Below are 20776 nucleotides of genomic sequence, written 5' to 3' on the forward strand. Positions count from 1 at the left end.
GATTGGAAGCTGTGCTCACAGTGCAGCTGGGGAGCTGGAAGAAGCAGTGGCGATATTGGCACAGCTCCCAGGTACCTGGTCCCAGTGAGTTCAGGGAAAGCCCCGGTTGCTGATGTGATACTGAAGCTACCCATCCTGCACTGGAGTAGGCTGGGGTTGTTCCAGCCCACAGCTTGTAAAGGTTGCTCTAGTTGCAAGTGGAGATCTACTTCCTTTTTGGTAGATGTAAATCCCCATCCCCACCCCTAAAACTTTCATTTCAACTTTATGCAAGAAGACAACCCTGCTACCTTAGTAGTCTTACCTTAAAGGTAATAGCATAGCACAATGGCCCCAAACCAGAAAAGGAAGCAGGTATTCAGTCCTCATAACCTTCATGGCCATGTCCAGACAAATGCAGCCGTGTATGTAGCACCACATATGGCACATTCAGGCATTTCCCACACTGCTACCTTGCAGCCCAGGGGTTGGTGGGGGGTGGACCCCTGGAGATCCAGGGGCCAAAAAACCCCATGCAGATCAAAAAGCAGGGTGGCACACACAGGGACAGCGCATGCCACCCAAACCAGAGCCTGCCAGGTGCCAAGCTGCAGAAGCGACACAGCTGCAGCTTCCCCGGCCCCCAGGACACTAAGTAAGGCTACTGGGCACCAACCCTACCTCATCCATGGTAACTTGCCATGCATCAAAAGGTACACGGCACAGGTGTTCCTGGGAAAAACTAGCAGCAGCATAGTGTCCCAGTGCTAGCTGTCCCCAGGGAACCAAACGTCTGCAGTTTTCTGCATGTAGCCCATGGGGCTAAATTTATTTCAGATTTTGATACTGCCTTCAGTGATTGGAGCATTCCCAAGTAAAGTATACAATACAACTGGTTTTGTGTCACATGATATTTTCTCCTCGAGGAGTGTGTGCATGGCCAGATGGGGAGGAGGACAGTTAAGGGGAAAGAGAGGGAAAAATTAAAACAGGGATAGGCAATTATTTCAGCTGGTGGGCCACTTAACAAGTTTTGTTGAGCTGTCAAGGGCCACACACACACAAAATCTTTCAGAAGATATCATTTTAACAAATCAAATGTCTACTATATCATATTTTAATTTTATTTAAAAAAATAATTTTTGTCCTGATGTTATCCATTTTTCAGTAGTGTATATAAAGATGATTGCATTATAGCTCAAAATAAAGTCTTATCCTTGTATATTGTGTATGGGAAGTGCATGCATGTGTGGAGGGGCTGCCTGCATGCTAGATCCCAGGAGCTGGCCAGGGGAGAGGGGAGGGATGGGGACCAGGGGGTGCATGCAGCAGAGTTTGTCCAGGCAGTGCAGGGCAGGTACAGTCCAGCTCATGGCTGCTCCTGGAGAACTCTGCATGGTGTTGAGCCCTGCCTGCTCCTACCTGGGGCAGCCCACACCATGCTCCCACCTGCACCCACTCCTGGCCCTGGCCAGGGCATACAGCTTCCCAGGAGGGTTGTTCCTGGTGCAGCTGCAGCCACCTGTGTACTGCTTGGCTTCCCACTGCCTCCAGCAGCTCCTCCTCCTCCTGCCTCTACTGTGCTGCTCCAGTGGGCAGGTAGCACAGGAAAGTGGTGGCAGCCACGGGGATGTGTACTGGGTACCACATGCCCAGCAGGTGATGGGGACGGGGTGGGGAGGGAGGCTGCAGCCAGGCAGCTTCTGCCTCAGCACACGGGGCTCTGGCTCCAGGCTACTTTCCACGTGCCTGGTGCAATGACCAGCCACCAGTGGGTGGCTGAGTGGGTGGAAGGGGCCAGGAGCTGGAGCTGGAGCCCTATGCACTCAGACAGGAGCCACTTGGCTGTATGCCCTGTTGGGCATGTGGGGTCTGGCTGTGGCCAGGCAGGAGCACAGCATAGGCTGCCTGGGGCTGAGGTGAGCAGGGCTCAGCCCCAAGCAGAGCACTGAGGGGACAGTCACAGACCAGATATAATCAATTGGCAGGTTCCTTAATGTTTATAATACTAACTATAAACAAGTAATAGCAATGTTACAGAAAGGCTAGTTATACTTGCATTTAACCATTCTCAATTGGTCCTTTTCATTTAATATTGATACAGCACAGTGTGACGATATTGCTATTTCAAGGTCTCTTGTGCCCCTCACAAAAGTTATGGTCAGGGAAGTGAAGAGATAATTTAGATTCTACAAAAGCAACCAGTTGGTATTTACCTTAAAACTGAACAATCGCATAATTTTAAGGAAAATTGCCATCCTATGAATAATGAAGGAGCTGCTCTTCCCATTTGAAGGTTTATCTTTTACATTAAAGTGTTCATTTAATTTAGTTAGGACAGGGGTGCTCAACCTCTGGCCTCTCTATCAAATGTAGCCCACAGCCTTTGGATCTGGCCTGCAGGGCTCCCTATAGGTAGGAAGTTTGGTGGCAGGGAACCAGTGGCAGTTAATACTGCCACCCCTCCCCACTGCCAAAACCCCAAGTCCCAAGCAGAGGGTTGGATCTGGGCCATGCCCCTTCCCCCTGCACAGCTGGTTTGGACCTGGCGTACTCCCCTTTCTCCCTTCCACAGGGCCAAACTACCCCCCGCCTTTGCTTCACCAGCTAGTTTGGGGCTGGGCCACACCCCTTTCCTCGAAGGCCAGGCTATAGCCCTCCAACTGCACAGTTGGTTCAGGCCAGGCCATGCCCCCTTCTCGCATGGGGTTGGGTATGTCCCCTTCCTCTTTGCAGCTGGATCCAGGATGGTCTGCTCTCTGGCCCCCTTTGCACAGTGGGATGGGGCCCTGCCATACCTGCCTTGGGCATTGGATTGAGTCCATTGGCCAGATCAAACCTGCAGAGGGACCAGGTACTGCACATTCAGTCCGCTGGACAAAGATGTTGAGCACAACTGAGTTAGATTGTTAAGCATGCAACAGCTAAACCAAACCTGGTTGTGAAAAGCAAAATCTACATAAGAAGTTATTTGTTTCTATAGAGGGTAAAATTTAAATTTGTGTACAGTGTTCAACTTAATTAAATCTTTTTTAGCAAAAGAAAACACTAGTAGGTTCATCCTGGACCAATGGCACAGGCATGACCTATCAGGTAGCGGTGGCATTGTGACACTTCTAACAACCTGCCCTGCCACCATTGACCAATTAGTGGAGGGGTTTTAGAGGCATTGGACTTCCCTGAAAATGATGGCAAACCAACCAGAGTGAGTAGAGGTGTGGTGTCTAGGCTGCAAGCCTCTGGTCTATCAGTTTTCCAAAGTGGACCTTGTTTTTTTGAGACTATGCTAAGGCAGACAGGAGAAAATATAAGCAAGATTTGGATGTCTAAGACTGATTCCCAGACTCCGAAAACAGGCCTGGGGACCACGACAGATCCCCAACAGCCCATATCAGAACCGCCAGCAGAGAGCATAGAGGTGTTGGACAACCCTGGCCCAAGGGGCTGTGCTGGGGTAAATAATTTAATATTTTTTGTGGGGGTGACGTTTTGCAGGTAGGTGATGCCTTTATAGAGAGCTTTCAAAACCTACGCATTGGTGGACCTGTGAGAATAAAGGTCTCTTGCGTGAACTGGTTTTGTTCATGTCAAAAGAGTGTTCAAGACAAAAGACTATTTTAGCAGTTTTGTCCAAAGACAATGGCAACCAACCAAGGCATTAAGCCCATGAAGGTCACTGAGCAGGGGTCTATGGGGGGCTATTTTAAAATTTATAAGTGTGACCTGGTTTTGACTCCTGCTCAAGACAAGGCTGAAGACTGCTGTAAGTATTCTATTTCATTACCCGATTAGTAAACCTTGTTTTACCCTGGTTTAAATTTGTTGCCTGGGGTTTGCTCTGTGTGCGCGCGTGACAGGGGGCAGCACCATGGTTACCAGCCATGTCTACCTGGAGGCTTTGTTAAAGGAAATTTATTACACTCCTGGAAAAGCTGGCTGTTTGGCAGGGTGAACTTGCTTTTTGAAGCAGCAAAAATATATAAAAAGGTTTTGAACAGAAGCCAGGTGGCCACCTGGCTTTCAGATCATGAAGCTTACACCCTACACAAGCCAGCAAGAAGACATTTTAAAAGAAACAACTGTTGCTTCAGATGTGGATGCACAATGGCAGGCAGATATGGTGGATATGCAGCACTTTTTCAAGCAGAACTGTGGGGTTAAGTACCTCTTAGAAGTGATAGACATATTATCAAAGTATGCCTGGGCCATAGGTCTAAGAGACATGTTGAGGGTGAAATATCCCAGGCCTTTATAATCACTTTTACAGAGGGTCACATACTTAAAAAATTACAGACTGATTGGGGGAAATAATTTTTAAATAAGTCTTTAAGCAAACTATTAAAACAGTATAATATGCACCATCTTGAAAGGTGAATAGAAAGGAGACAAAGAAGTGGTTGATGGTGAAATGGTTGGAGTGGTCAGCTAAGTTTAATGGCTGGGTGAAAGCCTCCCTGGTTTGTAACATATAGAGGTAAAAGAAGTCATTAACTCGACAGGAAGGACAAGATAAGCGATGATGGCTTTTACAATCACCTTGCCAAACAATGCCATGATTTTCCCGCAGAACACCAGCTCAAACAAAAGTAATGAAGACACCCCTTTTGACATAGTTTCTTGGACTAAGAAATGGAGGTACATCTTGTGTCAAAGATATTATTCAACCATTACAGAGTTGCTGGATCAAATGAATGATGTGATCTTATCACCATCTCCCCTACCCCACCCTGATGAGTTATGATCTATGACCCTTTGAGTAGAAAAATGAGATTTAAAGCTGACAGTAACTCATCTTTTTTCTACCAGAGGCAAGCTAGCCTGTATTTTGGGGTTTCTGCTGGGATCTGCCATTAAAAGACCCTCCCCCCACCCTTCCCTTCTTGACTACTATTACCAGATGATGTAACTCATGTTGTAAATGTATGATGTAAATCTTTGCACTGACATTGGGTAGAGATCAGCTTGTCAGTGATTTTTTGATTCCCTTATTATGGTGCATCCCTGTCCATAGGAGCAACAATGAGATTGTCACCATCAGATATAAACCACATTATGTCCCTGTGAGTCAGCATCACATTGACACTATTAGCGCTGAAATAAAGATGGATCAGAACATACACGTCTTATTTCACTTTGGTAAGGTGATCGTTAAGCTTCATCTATGCCCCCAGAAGTAAAAGCACGATGGTGATGGCAGGAAACTATGGGGACCCTACCTTGTACAGAAATTATTATACAGCCCAGGTAGGGCATGGTCTCCCCAGTCATCAGGGGCTGCCCATGATGTACAGGACTGGTATAGGAGGGCATATTTTGCAGTCTCTTTAGAAAAGTTGTTTTGAAATGGGGCATGGAGATTATTAAACCTTATGTTAAAAATATGGCTCAAAACAGGCAGAGATGTGATCAGTCACATCTCCCAAGCTCTTCTGGATAAAGTGGGCAAGTCAGCAAAGCAGGAGGGGTAAGGATTCATGTATATTCAAATGAGACTTAAAAGAAAGAGAAGTGCCATGCCCCAAGTGTACAGTTCTCTCCAACCCCTTAAAGAGTTGATGGGTCAGCCAACTGCAAAAGACCAAGCAGCAGCAGCAGCTTGGGAGAAAGAAGGGGCACTGCCGTCCAGGGGCACTGGAGGAAAAAGAAATATTTTAATCATTATGGCCTTTGCTCATTGTGGGTCTGAGGAATGCACCAATACTGAACTGGATGCGTTTCAAATAGCCCTTATGCAGATTAGCATTGAGAAAAGCCTGTATATCGAGTCCCCCACCCATTAGCTATTACTGAGTTCGCTCCCTCCTTTACTTTTTCATCACCGGGAATGGCTAAGATGATACGGATTTGAACACTACTCTGCTGTACCTTTGCTACAAGATTGTAAAAGCTGGCAGAACCAATCTTGATGGCAGGGCCCCTGCGAGCCTTGTGAATTACCCACTGGCCTCCATTTTTAGCCAGCTGAAAGTTACTTTGTGAGATTGTCTCATAAGCCAGAGCAACAATTGTTACCCTTACTGAGTATTCATTGAATTGGCCCTCAACTACAGCAATGACACCCTCACCACCTAATCTTTTGCTGGTGTATTTTACAAAGATACCCCTGAACATCATGAAGTGCTGATGTGGGATGGTGGTAGTCATGGGTTTAAATAAATGGGGAAACCTGATGGCCCAAAGCAAAAAAGATAGAGCTGCTAGGCCATCTCCACAGTGATTTGTTTTTTCAAGAAAAACTTTTGTTGAACAGCATGAATGTGAAAGTTAAACTAATTCACAGTAAAGAAACTTTTTGTTTGATGCATGGGTGACTGGTGCCTCTGGAGTCTGGGGGTGCACCAGCGGCCGACTCCTGACCTGTGGGGGTGGGGGAGTCCCCCAGCGGCCGATTGCCAACCCTGGAAGTGCTGGCAGCAAAACCAGAAGTGCCCCCACCCCTAGCTGGTGCCAATCTCACAGGGGACACGAGCTAGTGCTTCTCTCAGTGCCCCCACTCCCCGGCTGGCGAGGGCCAATCTCGGGGGGGTGCAAGCGCATGAAAACGTTTAGCATCCCTGCCAGAAGCCGGGTCAGTAAATCGGGAGAATCCATTTTTGGGACAGATGTCCAAGCTAGTCATCATCAGGTTCATAGATAATGAAGCCTTTAGCAGGAGCTATGCTAAGAACCCCTTTAACTTCAAATATTGTTGCCATCTACATCGATGAAGAACAAACCCTGACAAAACCATTACAACCAGTTTTTGAGAATGGAACTGCATGAATACATGCACTTGGTGCAAACAACCAGTAAAAATATGAAAGACCATGAGGGGTTTGCCTGTGACCTGTTTCCTGACCAGAAATGTGCTTATTATTATTATTCACTGATTAAAACCAGGAACTGGAGAGCAGAAACACACTTTGCCAGGGCTCTCCCCACCACATTTAACATGATCATCTACAGGGTCTTGGATAACATCATAGAAACGAATCAAGAGACGAAATGTCCTCTTTGACTACATGTGAAGACTGACATCAAGCAGCTCTCAAGGGTTTTAAGCTGCAAACCCTCACAACAAAGAAACTTCCTTAGATGCATTTCCCTGTGATTGGCTCCCTGAGACTCAGGTGTCTCGAAGACCCCTGAGCTTGATTATGTGGGTTCATGTTGACTACCAACCTGGAGAACACTGGCTGGCAGTTTACCTGAAGGATCGGAACTACAGAGAGCTTTTTGGGTCCTACAGCCACCCCCCAAGCAGTGCTCCTTCTTCAAAGTATTATGTTCTTTTTAAACAAGAATGTTACTGGCATCGCTTTTCAGATGAAAGAGTTACAAGATCCCCACTCTATCACCTGCATATACCACTGTGTGTTTTTTCTACACCACTGTAATGAGGGACTATTATTTGAACACATTTTAATTGTATTCTAACATTTTCGTACAAAAATGGTGATAGTTTGTAAAAAATAAATGGAAAATTTTCCATATGGCTGGACCCACTCAAAACATACATCAGCGTACCCAGACGTGCATTTCTTGCTATGACTTTCACAAATGCATTGTCTAAATAAAGCACCCTGGGTCTTTGTTTTTAAAAAAAACCTTTGTATGTACGTGCATTCTCCTCTTACCCCATTTCACTTTAAAAATAAATAAATAAATAAATAAATAAAATAAAAACCATTGTAGCCAAAATTTTGAAGTGGTATAGAATAGTTTATTTCAAGTGTAAAACTTTTTACAGACAAGGTTCCTTGGGTGAATTTGATATCTTTTATTAGTGAGCCATCTACTTTTAGAGAGAATTTTGCATTTCTTAGGTAGCAAGGCTGTTTCTTGGTTTGCAATAGATGCGTTTCCCACAACAGAAAACAGCACGTTCAGCTGGGCCGTGTCTTTCATAAAGACATCCTGTTTAGGCATGCACTTAATTTATTTGGCATGAGTCTGAAGGGCTTCTGCCACTGCACACACCACTGAGGGAGGCATGGGGGAGTATATGCACCCCAGATCTGTGCAGGGGGAGGGCAGGCTGGGGCCAGGTTGGGCTGGGGTTGAACTTGGGCCGGGTGGCAGTGGGAGGGGAACTATGGGGGACCCTGTAACCCCCCCAGCCCCAAGCCCACAGCAGTAGCCTGTCCTCACCCCACGCACAGATCCAGGGGGGGCACATGCCCCCAATCCCTCTCCCAGAGTACATGCAGCAGTAGGAGCTGCCCCCTCCCCATGCCTCCATTCATAGCTCCGTCCTGCACCCCACCTTGGCTGGGCAGCACCTGCCCCTGCCCCATTTGCTCACCACAGATTCCCTCCCCTCCCCCCACCCTAACAGACCTACCAGCTGGACACTGGTATAAGCAGCCATCAGTATCAGCCCAAAAGAGCTTTATTGGTGCTCTGAGCAAATTCTGAATTGGCCGCTACTAAATCAGAGGCCAAGCAGAGTATAGCTGCTCTCTTGGGAGGAAGGGGGGGGGGGGGGGGGAAGAGATCAATTTTGCAGTTTTAAGAGCCAAATTTCTCCTTACATTAGACACGCTTCCTTTCTGTAGGTTCGGGAGCTAAAAAAGAGCCTGTAGCTACATCATCTCTCTTTATTTCTGTCTGCAGGCAGGGGGTGGGGTGGGGTGGGGTGGGGGGTTGTTTTTTTCTTACATGTAAATAGCCAGCTTGTCAGGAGAGAGCAGCCCAGGTCTTAATCTAATAGTCTCCAGGGCAGAAGTGTTTAAATCTACTACCAGATACCCATAAGGCTTTTTCATGGCATCTTCAAATGCTTCTAGAAGGAATTGGGCCTTATCTGGACACATTTGCCTCACCAGGGATACTACCTGTAGTTTATCCCTGGGATTTTTAAATAAAACCATATATTTTGTGTCAAGAGAATGGTACAACTCTTTTTTCCCTTGATAGAAAAGATTTTGAATTACATACACAATGCTTAGATTCCTGTGTCGCATGTACTGGGTAAAAGCTTCCTCTATTTCACCGGTCTCAGAGAGTCCATCAAATCATCTACCACAACCATGTTTACTTTATGAGGATGAAACACGCAGCCATCATTGAGACGATCAAACTTGTGGAGGGGTTGCCAAAGTTTACAAAGCAGTTCTTTATATAACGGTTACCAACAGCTAGAACACCAGACGATAGTCTCAGGCATAACAGACAGATCTAATCAGCATGATCCAAAAGGTTTGGGGTTTTTTTTCGTAAAGTAACTTTTACCACAGTTGCTAGGCCTACTGGAAAGAGATGCTTCCAGTGCATATCCATGCTCAAAAACCAAAGTTTTCTGCAAGGACCTTTTGTCATAAATGACTTGATGCAATTTTTTCAGGGCCTTGGTTTCTATTGTCCACTTTTTGTTCCCGATGATAGAGCGCTGTTGTATCACTATTATATTAGGGGTGTCTCCACTGGGGTTTGCCCCATACGTTAGAATGAGATCTTTCAAGGTTTCAAAGTTGATGTTTTCCACAGTTGGCCACATTCAAGGTAATCCCTTTGGCCTTCAAGCAAACCTTTCCCCTAGACAGTTTGCACCTGTAGGTTTTCAGACTGCCTGACACAAACTCCGTGATGTGTTCATCTGGTGGGATTTCACTTGTGAGCTCGCCTAAATAATCACCTGGGGTGGGGAAGGGGGAGGCAATTTCTCTCTCAGCTCACAAGTATCACAGAATCCATGTTGTGGTACAGGCACTAGTCTTGCAACCTGTCTAGCAGTTCGTATAACTCTAAGCGTGCATAAGCAGTGGTGAAAACAGGCTATAAAGATGTTAGTGTTACCCAAGTGCTTGTAACACTCTTTGGTCCGCTTCCAAGACATGCTGGCCACCTCATTGTCAAAAACGTCACAAGACAAAATTTCACAGGCAGGAGAAAAGAAGTAGCCAAAGAGTTGTTTGGGATCTCTCATGGTGTGGGGAGGTTGGTTTTCTGGCTGAATTTACCCTATGAAGAATTTAAAAACAACTTTGCAATTTGACTCTTTGCAGGGTTTGGTATAAACACGCCTTCTTTTTGGAGGAAATCAGGCACATGTCCATCTTGTTTTTCCTTGGTCAGTACACCAGGCGGGATACCCGAGTTTTCCTGCTTCTGTCAGTGATGCAGTTCTATGTACCATGAAAAAAAAGTGTTAGACCTCTTGGCAAAATGCCAGACCTCAGATTTTAGCTACTTTGTACCCCTTAACAATATGTTTGTTCAATTTTGGCATACACCACATGCCTAGGAGGGCCCTCTCATCAGTGTGGTCATACTTTTGCTGCCTTGTTCCCATTCAGAGGTGGCACAGCAGGAACGTAAGTTTCCCAACCACTCTGACAGGTAGCATGGGGAGAGAGGCTTTGTAGTAGGCGCATTTTCACATCGGCCATTCCAAAATAGCTTAACAGGAGTTCAAAACTGTCATGAACCATTTCAGCATACCTGATAGGGTATTCCTTCATTTGGTTTACAAAGGGGTAAAGGCTAGTAAACTCATAGTTGTGTATTTGTATTACCAAGCTAAATCTGGTGAAAAGACAGATGATGTTAGTTCTCCCTCCAAAAATCTGTAAGCTCCTTGCCTGATTCTGAGAGAGACCTCCACTTATGCTCCCACATGGTCATAAACAGTAAAACCCACTCTTCTGAGATAATCAGACTTCTACAGTCTGGTCATTCAAAAATCTGTAGAAAGTCCCCATCAGTAGGTTCCGGTCTTTTTTCACCATGGCTGTCACCTGCTATGATAAAAGCAGCCATTAAATTCCAAGGCCATAAAAGTTTCCTTTTGGCATGGCTCCTCTTCTTCTTTTTTTTTTTTAAAATATGTGTATATAATCTAATATTATAAAAGCCTCAGTCTGTCAGTCACACTTTATTTGCGCTCTGATTGGCCGATAGAAACAGCCAGAGTGCAAACAAGCGTTTGAGCAGAAGCTGGTGGCAGTGAAGTGCTGCCATGATGGTGGGGACACAGGAGACAGAGGGGGCGGGGGTGGCCTCTGTCCTGCTCCCTGGAGGCAAGGGCAACAGAGCAGATGGAACAGGGGGAGCGAGGCCAGCACTGCTGGCCTTGCCCCACCCTCTGTCCCTTGCAGGTGGAGATGGAGGGTGGGGGGTGCAGAGTGGGACTGGGTCTGAAGGAGGGAGAAGCCAGCTTGCCGTGGTGGAGGGGCAGTGGGCCTGGCCTGATATAACAACAGCTGGGGGAGGACCTAGCCTCCTCCCCATTCCCTGCATCAGCCCCAAGCCCGCTCCTCTTGTCCCCCTGCCACCACATTGGCCTAGGCCCATGGTTCCCCCCCACCACAGCAACCCAGCTTCTCTCCTGCATTGGGCCCAGGCCCACACTTCCCTTTTCCCCACCACCTGGGCCCACTCCCCCTGCCTCCCTCAGCCCAAAGCCCACCTCGTCCCATCCCCCCACTGCTGCACGTCAGGTCAGCCCAGCCCAGCCCAGCCCAGCCGTTTCGCCCCCCGCTGCAGCAACCTGGCTTCTCCCCACCCTCGGGCCCAGGCCCGCTCCTCCCCTTTGCCCGCTGCTACAGCAGGGAAGAGGGGGGAATGGGCCCAGACCCCAAGCAGCAGGAGGGAAGGGGGGGAGCGGGCCTGGATGGGGGGCGGGCACAGGGCTCCATCCCTGCCTGCTCCCCCGCCTTTGTATATTAGCCGATTGCCTGTCAAGAACGAAGACAAAGAGCATACCTTAAATTTCCCACCCTGTAAAGCATGCTGAACTTGTATATTTTGGAGAAAGAAAACATTCATTAGCCACTGAATAGGTGGTGTTGAAAACCTTTTTCTGTCTGTGATAGTTGTCCAGGAGAGAAGGGCTACAGTCTCCAGTTCTAAAAACGAACCTGTACATGGCCATACAGATGGAGGCCAGTTTGGTATATTGAAAAGGATATATGCAGTGCTTTTCCTCCAAGTTTACTGTCTATTTTCACCGTGTCTACCTGCTGTGTCATTTTCATAATCTCGTTCCCGTAGAGGCAGCAGGCCTCTTTCAAAGTTTTTGTCCTGCTGGCAATAATAGACCAGTTCTTTTTGCATGTCAAAGGCCTCATCATGGTTATCCTTATATCATTCTGAAAACCTTCTCTCTCACCAAGCATTATACTTTCAACCCACAGCACTCCACTTCTGGGGGAGGCTCATTTTGGTTTTCTGCCCCGTTAAAAAATGTGGGAAATACCTTTTGCATCCTACAAATCTCATTGTCTAGGGACACTTGCTAAGTTTCATTGGCAAAAAGTTTAAAGAATCTATGAAACAAATACTTAAGCTGGTAATTCCTTTACACATGTGTACACCACCCTGGGTGATTAGTTGCACACCTTTCTCCTTCAATAACTGACTAATGATGAAGTAGCTATCATAACCTTTGGCACTGTAAGCTATGAAGGTGTAGTCCTGGAACTTTATTGATAAAGACCTTAATAAAAAAAAGTCAAACAGATGCTCTTCACCCTTAAAATTCCCAAGTGGGGTTTTGGGTTGGGGTTTTTTTTTTTTGGCCTTAACTTTACACAGGATTTTTTTGTTTTTTTTTAACCTTTTGGTCGTGGCTTTCCAAAGGTTTTTTTTTTTCCTGTCTTTAGCTCCATCTCAAAAATATAATTGGGCACATGTGTTCCCGTCTCCTGCATACATACAAAAACAAGTGTGGCCCATGCCTATTTCCAGTTTTGTAATCTGGTACAAAAAGCACCGGTGCTTGTTTATATCTAAGATTTCCCCATAACACTGCTTGTACTGCCTACCTTTGCACTTCCGCTTATTGTTAATATAAGACTTACACTTATGACATGAAGTTTTAGTCAGACAGTCTAGCTTTTGAGAGGCTAGAGCCATGTACCTTTCTAAGCACTCTTTGGAATGAGACCAGTTTAGTTAGTGCACCTCTGTGGCTCACCCATGTCGTCTGCACTGTTTGGGCTCAGGCAAAGGCAACATCATAACCTGCATGCATGGCTATGACTATACAACATCTGACAAAGATTGCAATAAATTTCACATGCTAAGCACCTTTTTCACATCCAAAATACCATAATGTTAATTATGCAGCAAAAGCAAGTAGGTATTGGGGTATCTGAACCTGTCACATTTTAAATATACCCAACCCTTTTTTCCTTTATGCATTACTATGTGAACATTAACCAGTACAAGGTCTTCAAACACGGCTCCTTTGTTGAGTACTTTCTTTTTTTGAGCCAACCATCCCAATTTCTTGTGCAGCTGATTAGTGAATCTAGCAGTTCAGCATCTGCGGCTCCTCTACATGTTATGAGAGCCAACAGATTGCCTGAAAAACACAGGTTATCTTCAAAGGTATTCAGGTAGATTAAATACTCCTTTTTAACAATCATTTGGGCATAGGGGACAAAGTTTGTAACTATGAGCCCCAACACAATGATCACAAATCAGCCAAAATGTTGAAATAAGCCCTAGTTCTCTCTTGCTTTGTAACAGGTTACTGATCTACTCGGGATATCAAATTTAAATTAATAGCTCAAAAAGGTAAACAATTCCTCATGGTATCTACTTGAACATGTAACCAAGCAGAGTCATCAGGCACCACTGTCTGGTGGAGTTCTGCTACAATGTGTTCTATCCCTCTGCTTATGGCCTCATATGCAACTGCACAAGCTCCATTCACCAAATGAAGCTTCCTTGTATACCTCATGCCTCCAAAACTTAGCTACCGAGCACTCTTACATTCATAACCTGCCATATGAGAAGAAACCGAGGGACCTAGATCTCTTCAGCCTCTGTAAGAGAAGGCTGAGGGGTCATCTTGCGGCTGCCTATAAATTAATCGGGGAGAGCAGCAGGGAACAGGAGATGCTCTATTTACAAGGGAACTCCCTGGGAGTAACTAGGAACAATGGCCACAAATTGACAGAAAGCAGATTTAGGTTGGACATTAGAAAGAACTTCTTCACAGAAAGGGCTGCCAGAATCTGGAATGGGCTTCCAAGGGAGGTAGTGCTCTCCCCTACCTTGCGGGTCTTCAAGAAGAGATTGGACAAGTACCTCGCGGGGGTCATCTGACCCCAGCGCTCTTTCCTGCCCAGGGCAGACTTGATGACCTACTGAGGTCCCTTCCGACTAACATCTATGAATCTATATGTACTCCCACTAAAACATTGTCCACAGGCTCAGAAGGAGGGCAAGTATTCAAGGGACTTCTAACAGGTCTTTTAAATCACCATCACCATCCCTGCTCTGACTCCACAGGTCCAGGAAGGGGGAGCATTTGAGGGACCCTCCAGCAGGTCTTGCAAATCACTATCGCTAGGGAATCTCTCTCTCAACAGGCATTTAGTTTTCTACATTCATCGTTTACCAGGCCCTTTTTGCCCCACAAGCCACTTACTCCTAAGCTTACCGCCCCTTCCCTGTTCAGAACCTGCTCTCTTGCTCTGACAATCATAATCTTTCAAAGCACTCTATGCACTTTTTCTGCAGCGTATAAGCCTGCTAACACCCCCAGACCCCCTCTCTCTGCTCAATAATCATGTTCTTTCACAGCAAAATGGGGACCCATGCACTGACACCCCCTCCCCCTGCCAGTCCCCCCTTTTGGTTTTTACAATAATCATTTTTCAAAAACAGATTAAGACTCCTCTTCTTCAGACTTCTCTAAAATGTTAGAGACATCAGTCTTGGGTCTTATTCATGGGCCCCAGATCATCAGCTCTCGAAGTATAAGTCCTTGTGTGTTTCTCTCAGGGATGGGTGGTGTGTTTTCTCTGAGAAATTATACCATCTTTTTTTTAATACCATGTCCTTCTGCTCTACTCTTTTAGCATTCTGGTCCTTTGGCTTTGCAATCCTGGGGCTGAGCATTTCTGTAGGGTTGTTCGTTTGCTTGTTTGGGGTCTTTTTGTTTTTTAAAAAGAGGCATCTGACCCAGTTTCTGCCCTTCTGGTATTTTCAGGAAGTAGAGCTTCCTTCTTTGGGGTATTACAGGTGATCACTTAAGAAATATAACATCTACATCTCGGCATTAAGATTAACTTTCCAGAAATGAATGGCTGTTTAAACAGTACAAATTTTGAAAAGGCTTAAGCCCGTCTATTACTACACTCACAGGGCTAATTCACCTGTATCCAACCACCCTTCCCCAAGAAGCACACGCACGCGCGCGCACACTTTCAAAAGCTTATTTCAGAAAATACATTTCACTATCAGGTAAAGACACAAAGGTATGTTTGTTTTGTGTTTTCTATTTTAGAAGGGGTTCCGTTTGAAAACGAACGTAGTTACAGGCAGTATTATAACATAATGTCTTTTTATTAAGAGTCACAAGTAATCCTTCTACTTTTAAATATGTTTTTACCTTGCTGTGGTAAGATTGTGTGGTTTTCCCCACTAGATAAGCCCTCTGAAATAGAAATCAAATAATGCAGTGAGTAAAAGAGTGAGCGAGCGAGCAGCCTTGTTGCATATAATGCAACTAAAGGGTAACTAAAGGGTCTTAACTGTATGAAAACAATTAATGGTAGCTTCGTTTTAGAACACGATTTGCTACATGCATATTTGGAGATAAAGGGGTTACTGTTCAGAAAACACTATTTTTAATGAAGACTGTTTTAAAACAGTTTGGTGTGTGTGTGTGTGTGTGTGTGTGTGTGTGTGTGTGTGTGTGTGTGTGAGTATAAAAAATTAAACTGTTTTAAAACAAAGTCTCCATTCAATGAAGTGTTTTCTTAATGTTAACCCCTTTATCTCCAAATATGCATGTAGCAAACTGTTTTAAAATGAAGCTACCATTAAACATTGTTTTCATACAGTTAAGACCCTTTAGTTGCATTGTATATAGCATAAGCTGGCTTTACACACACACTTTTACTTACTGTAGCATTTCCCAACCTTTTTCACCCCATGGAACTTACATGGCTTCCCCCACCCCATGGCACACTGGCCGCTAAGCAAGCAGCTGAATGCCTCAGACTGGGGGTCAGGCAGGCAGCTGAATGCCACAGACCGGAGCTGGGGGGAGTAGTGAGTGGGTCAGCATCTGAATCACTGGCTGGAGCCAGCTCCCCCCGCAGCTGTCTGATTGCCCACAGCAGCAGCAGGCAGAGGGCATGGCTCCAGCCCAAAATGCCACAGCACACCTGGACATGCCCAATGGCACACCAGTTGGGAAACGCTGACTTACTGCATTATTTGATTTTTATTGCAGATAGCTTATGTCGTGGGAAAACCACACAATTTTTACCACAGCAAGTTAAAAGTTGATTTAAAAAGCAGAAGGGTTATTTGTGACTGTGTTAATACAAGTACAGTAAGTTATAATACTGCCTGTAACTGTTTTCAAACAGAACCCCTTCTAAAATAGAAAACACAAAACAAACATATACCTTCATGTCTTTATCTGACAGTGAAAGAGACACTTTCTGAAATACGCTTTTGAAAGTGTGTGCGTGCGTGCATGTACACATGCATGCTGGGGGGGGGGGGGGGGGGCAGCGTTGGGTGCAGCCCGGTTAAGCCTTTTCAAAATTTGTACTGGTGTTAAACCTATCCAACAAAGTTACAATTAAAAATTGTTTTCATACAGTTAAGATACTTTAGTTACGTAAGCTAGCTTTTTCTTTACAATACACTTACGCAGGTAACCCATGGCTGCTTTTTAGTTACATAAGCTGGTTTTATCTTTATAACATGCTCCCCAAGAAACATGACATAAGTGAGAACATATTTTAAAACAGTCTTTATTTCCATCAAATCTGTACAATATTTATTTACTGGTGTTTTTTTTGTTAAACCTTCCTTCTCTTAAGAAGGGTATTTATCATTTCTAGTGATAGCTAAGTCTTGCTGCTTTCATCTTTACAACACACTCAGAGCTAATTCACTCTCAACCCAAAACCCCCTCCCCATATGAATGTACTTGGATATCCAAGTCGATGAAACAAATGGCAAACTATTCAGCCAAAAATTGCTGTTGTGATTTATTCTCGCTTCAATGGTTCAACAAGGGCAGCCCAAGAAATGAACCAGCATGATACAAACAAAGCCAAATATGCTCATGAAAAAAGTGATACAAAATTTCTAGTGTCAATGACAGGTTTGTCTGTCTGTCGTACAGTGAATACTGCTGTAACTAGTTAGCAATGTGGCTGTTCAAATCCATATTTTCAGAACGCCTGTATTTGGTTGTAGTTTTGATACTATAATGTCCTCTGCTCTCATGCAAGTGGTTAAAGCAAAAGCTAACGGTTGCAAATCAGTTACAGAAAGTTTATAATTTTGCCTCTCAGTATAATGTAAGCATGGGGGTAAATAAGCATGGTAGCCAAGTCTTGCTGGTTTTATCTTTACAACACATTCACAGAACTGAAGTCCACCCCCACCCAAAGCCCACCCGTCAAAAAGCAAAACACACACCAGTAAAAATACATTTTAAAACTTTTTCCCAAACCCTTCTCCTAAGCAGGGTTTTATCATTTCTAGTGTCAAATTAAGTGTTCAGTGTAAGACAACAAAGGCTTATCTTCCTCACTAATCAACCCATAAAGAGTAGCATTAGGAACACCCAGGGTAAGCGTTTCTCAGAGAGACAGACCATTCATGGCATAGCCTATGGCATTAACAGTATTTAAAACACTTTCCATACAGACCTTATCACAAAAGTTCCTGAATTGTCCGATTTATATCTTCATCTAGCTAGGTAAAGACATTCATGACTACCTTGACCACATGTCAAAAACACATCCCATACATTTGTCAAAAAGCCTCAAACAATATTTCATTATGCCAAAAAAACTCCCACAGCCCACACACAAGAGCTTTCATGATGCTTTTACATTTTTGACGAAAAACAGGACCTGCTAGTTCTATTCCTAACTACTTTTTGAAGAAAGTCACAGTACTGTCTTCTGAAATGCCAGGTCTCTGTTCTTTATAAAAGCAGCTTCTCTTCTCCAGTATCAGGTTTACAGGTGTGCAGGCTTTCTGGGGTCATTAAAAAGGCTGAATCTAACTGCAAAGGGGATTAAACAACCCAAAAAACACCCCCCCCCAACTTGTTAGTCACTGTTTAATCAATCCTCAGCCAATTCGTATCCCACCATGGTCCCAAGCCTCCCCCCACCCCCCCCCAGGCATGCTTCAAGTCTTACTAGTATCTCTGCTCCCTTATCTTCTTCCCACTCAGGGTCTGGAGCAAGGAACCCCTCTTCTCCCAAATCGTCAACATCCACTCCAGAAGACTGGGCCTCCAACTCACAGGCCTGCTGCATGTTCACATGGGCTTCCTGACCAGGTTGAGGCACCTCAGGCAGTCTTTGGGTTAGAGGACTGCTTTCTTTAAATCTCCTCAGAACTATCACTATGATAATGCTTCCTTTGCAAGTGTTTGACAAGTCTTGGTGCTAAAGCAAGGATGAGGGGTCTTACTGGTGTAATGTAAGAATCCATATCTTCTTCCATCTGCCTTAGCCTGGGCTCAGAAAAACATATGGTCAGCTTTGGAAAACAGATAGACCGAGAGCTTGAAGGCTGGACATCACACGTCTACTCAGCCTGGTTGGCTCGGCACCACCCTCAGAGAGGCCTAAGGCCTCTGAAATCCCCCACAAATTTGTCAAGGGCAGTAGGATGGGTTGTTAGAGAAGTCACAACCACCTCCTTTCCCCCCACGCCCCATTACCTGATAGGCAGCATTTATGCCATGTGGTCTATGGCAGGCCATGCAGCATGAGGGGCGGTCATTGGGGCCCTAATAGGCAGCCCTTCTTATGTCACAGACCATATGGGGGGCAGGGAATTCTGGGACCAACATGGCAGTCAAAATGGATGCCAAAATGACAGCCAGGAGGTTCTGTCACGTGCCATGTGACCAGGGGCAGAGTTTCCAATATCATACACCATGCGACATGGCAAGGGACAAGAAGATGGTGACCAAGTCGCAAGGTTTCTAACATCATACACCATGCGACAGGGCCAGGGTACCTGTTGATAGGATGTGTGCCCTACATACTACTATCATACACATCAACTTTTTTTTTTTGGACAAAGTAAAACAGAGTTTATATTGAACAGCTGCCATTAAATTAGCAATAGATGCCCTCCCCAAAATCCAAGAGAACGATGGTTCCCTTTAAATGTCCATTCCAAATATTCAGAGATGCTTTTTCCTGCCTTTGCCCTGTGTTCTTCCCCCTCCCTGTCCCCCGGATTAGCTCCTTTCTATGGAGATTCATTAAGTATTTTGTCACTCCAGCATTTTTTGCTATTAAGTTATCAGTTGTACGCAATGCAGCTAGAGAGCTAAACAAATGCCTAAACACAAATGTCTAAATCTGATGCACAGTATATTGCACTTTCGCACAACTAATGCTCTAAATGTCCATTTATTCCTAAACCTTCTGGACAACTTAAAAAATTCAGCATGCATAAAATAGAACAAACAAAACAAGTAAACCAGCATTATTCAATAGTTTCTTTCTATTCCCCCAAAATTTTCCCTCCAAAACAGTCAGCTCAAAAGAAGTGCTGCTTTTTGAGGACTGGGTTCTAGTACCTTAGTGCCATCTTTGCATCCAGGGGGGGCGGCGACGAACGGACACAAAACAGACAACAAATTTCCCATTTTGTTGACTTGGCTGTAAGCACTAGGATTTGTGTCCATTTTGTAAACAGTTATACCATAACATGTATGCCAATATTGCTCATTTCTACTATAAAAGTGAGAAAATTACATGGAGGAAGGGCCACAAAATCTTTTTTTTTTTTTTTTTTGTCTGCCACCATGAACAGCTCAAGAACCTAATGTTTTAAGCAACACTGACTAAAGATCTGGTGAGCAATATATTAAATGTAAGTTTAGATGAAAAATAAGTACAATTTTAACTAACATGGAAAACTAAGTGGGTGTATACTGTCCTGGGACCGGAAACCTAGATTAAGTGCCAAAAATAAAAGTAAAATGTTAATTTGAAAGAAGGAAACTTCATGGCTCCCTTCTGCACCTTTCTAATATAGAACCTTCCAATATAAATGGAATTCCTTAAATGCAAGTACAAGGATTTCAGCTCTTAAAAACCAAAATATCTCCTATCCACAAAACAGTTTGATGTAAATGACAGCTAAGGAAAACACATGAAGTAATGACTGACACTAGACAGAATTAAAGTTGAACCACAAGTGTGCCCAAAAATCTTTTACCTGAACTTGCTTATAAAGCCTATAGAGTTCCACTTTTATGAACAGCACACAAACTAAGGAAGCCAAAACATGGGCATCTACTTTCAACGCATTTGTTCCTACACAGCAAACACGCACAAAATCTTTTTTCTAATATTTATTTTTTTTCACCTGCAAACTGTAGCAAAACATGATCAGCTTTATTATGCAAACAGATATCCCTCTACATTAGAGAACTTAGGCATGTATAAATAGAAGAGCTCTTAGGAAAGGAAAACATCTTGAGAAATGAACAAAACCTCCAATTTAACTTCATGACTTCCAATAGCAATGGTTAAAATTATGTAAGTCATTCATTCCAAGAGATACAACAGCACCTCAAAATGGCTGATCTATTTTTCCCCGTAACATTTTTCACATAACAATGTGTTAAAGTTACAAATACTGATATGCACAAATAGCTATTTTCTAAGAAAAAATATGTACAGTACTGCAGCATAATGAATGTGGTATCTGCGATAACTTATTAGCCAATTTTAATATACATGATACCGCTACTTTTTTTCTCCTGCCAATTCACAGGTTAAAAGATGTTACCACAGCCCTCTGTTTTGCACATTATTACCTGGTTTGGGGGGGGGGGGGGGGGGGG

The sequence above is a fragment of the Alligator sinensis genome, unplaced genomic scaffold (genome assembly GCF_000455745.1).
Source record: "Alligator sinensis unplaced genomic scaffold, ASM45574v1 scaffold596_1, whole genome shotgun sequence".
Classification (NCBI taxonomy): domain Eukaryota; kingdom Metazoa; phylum Chordata; order Crocodylia; family Alligatoridae; genus Alligator; species Alligator sinensis.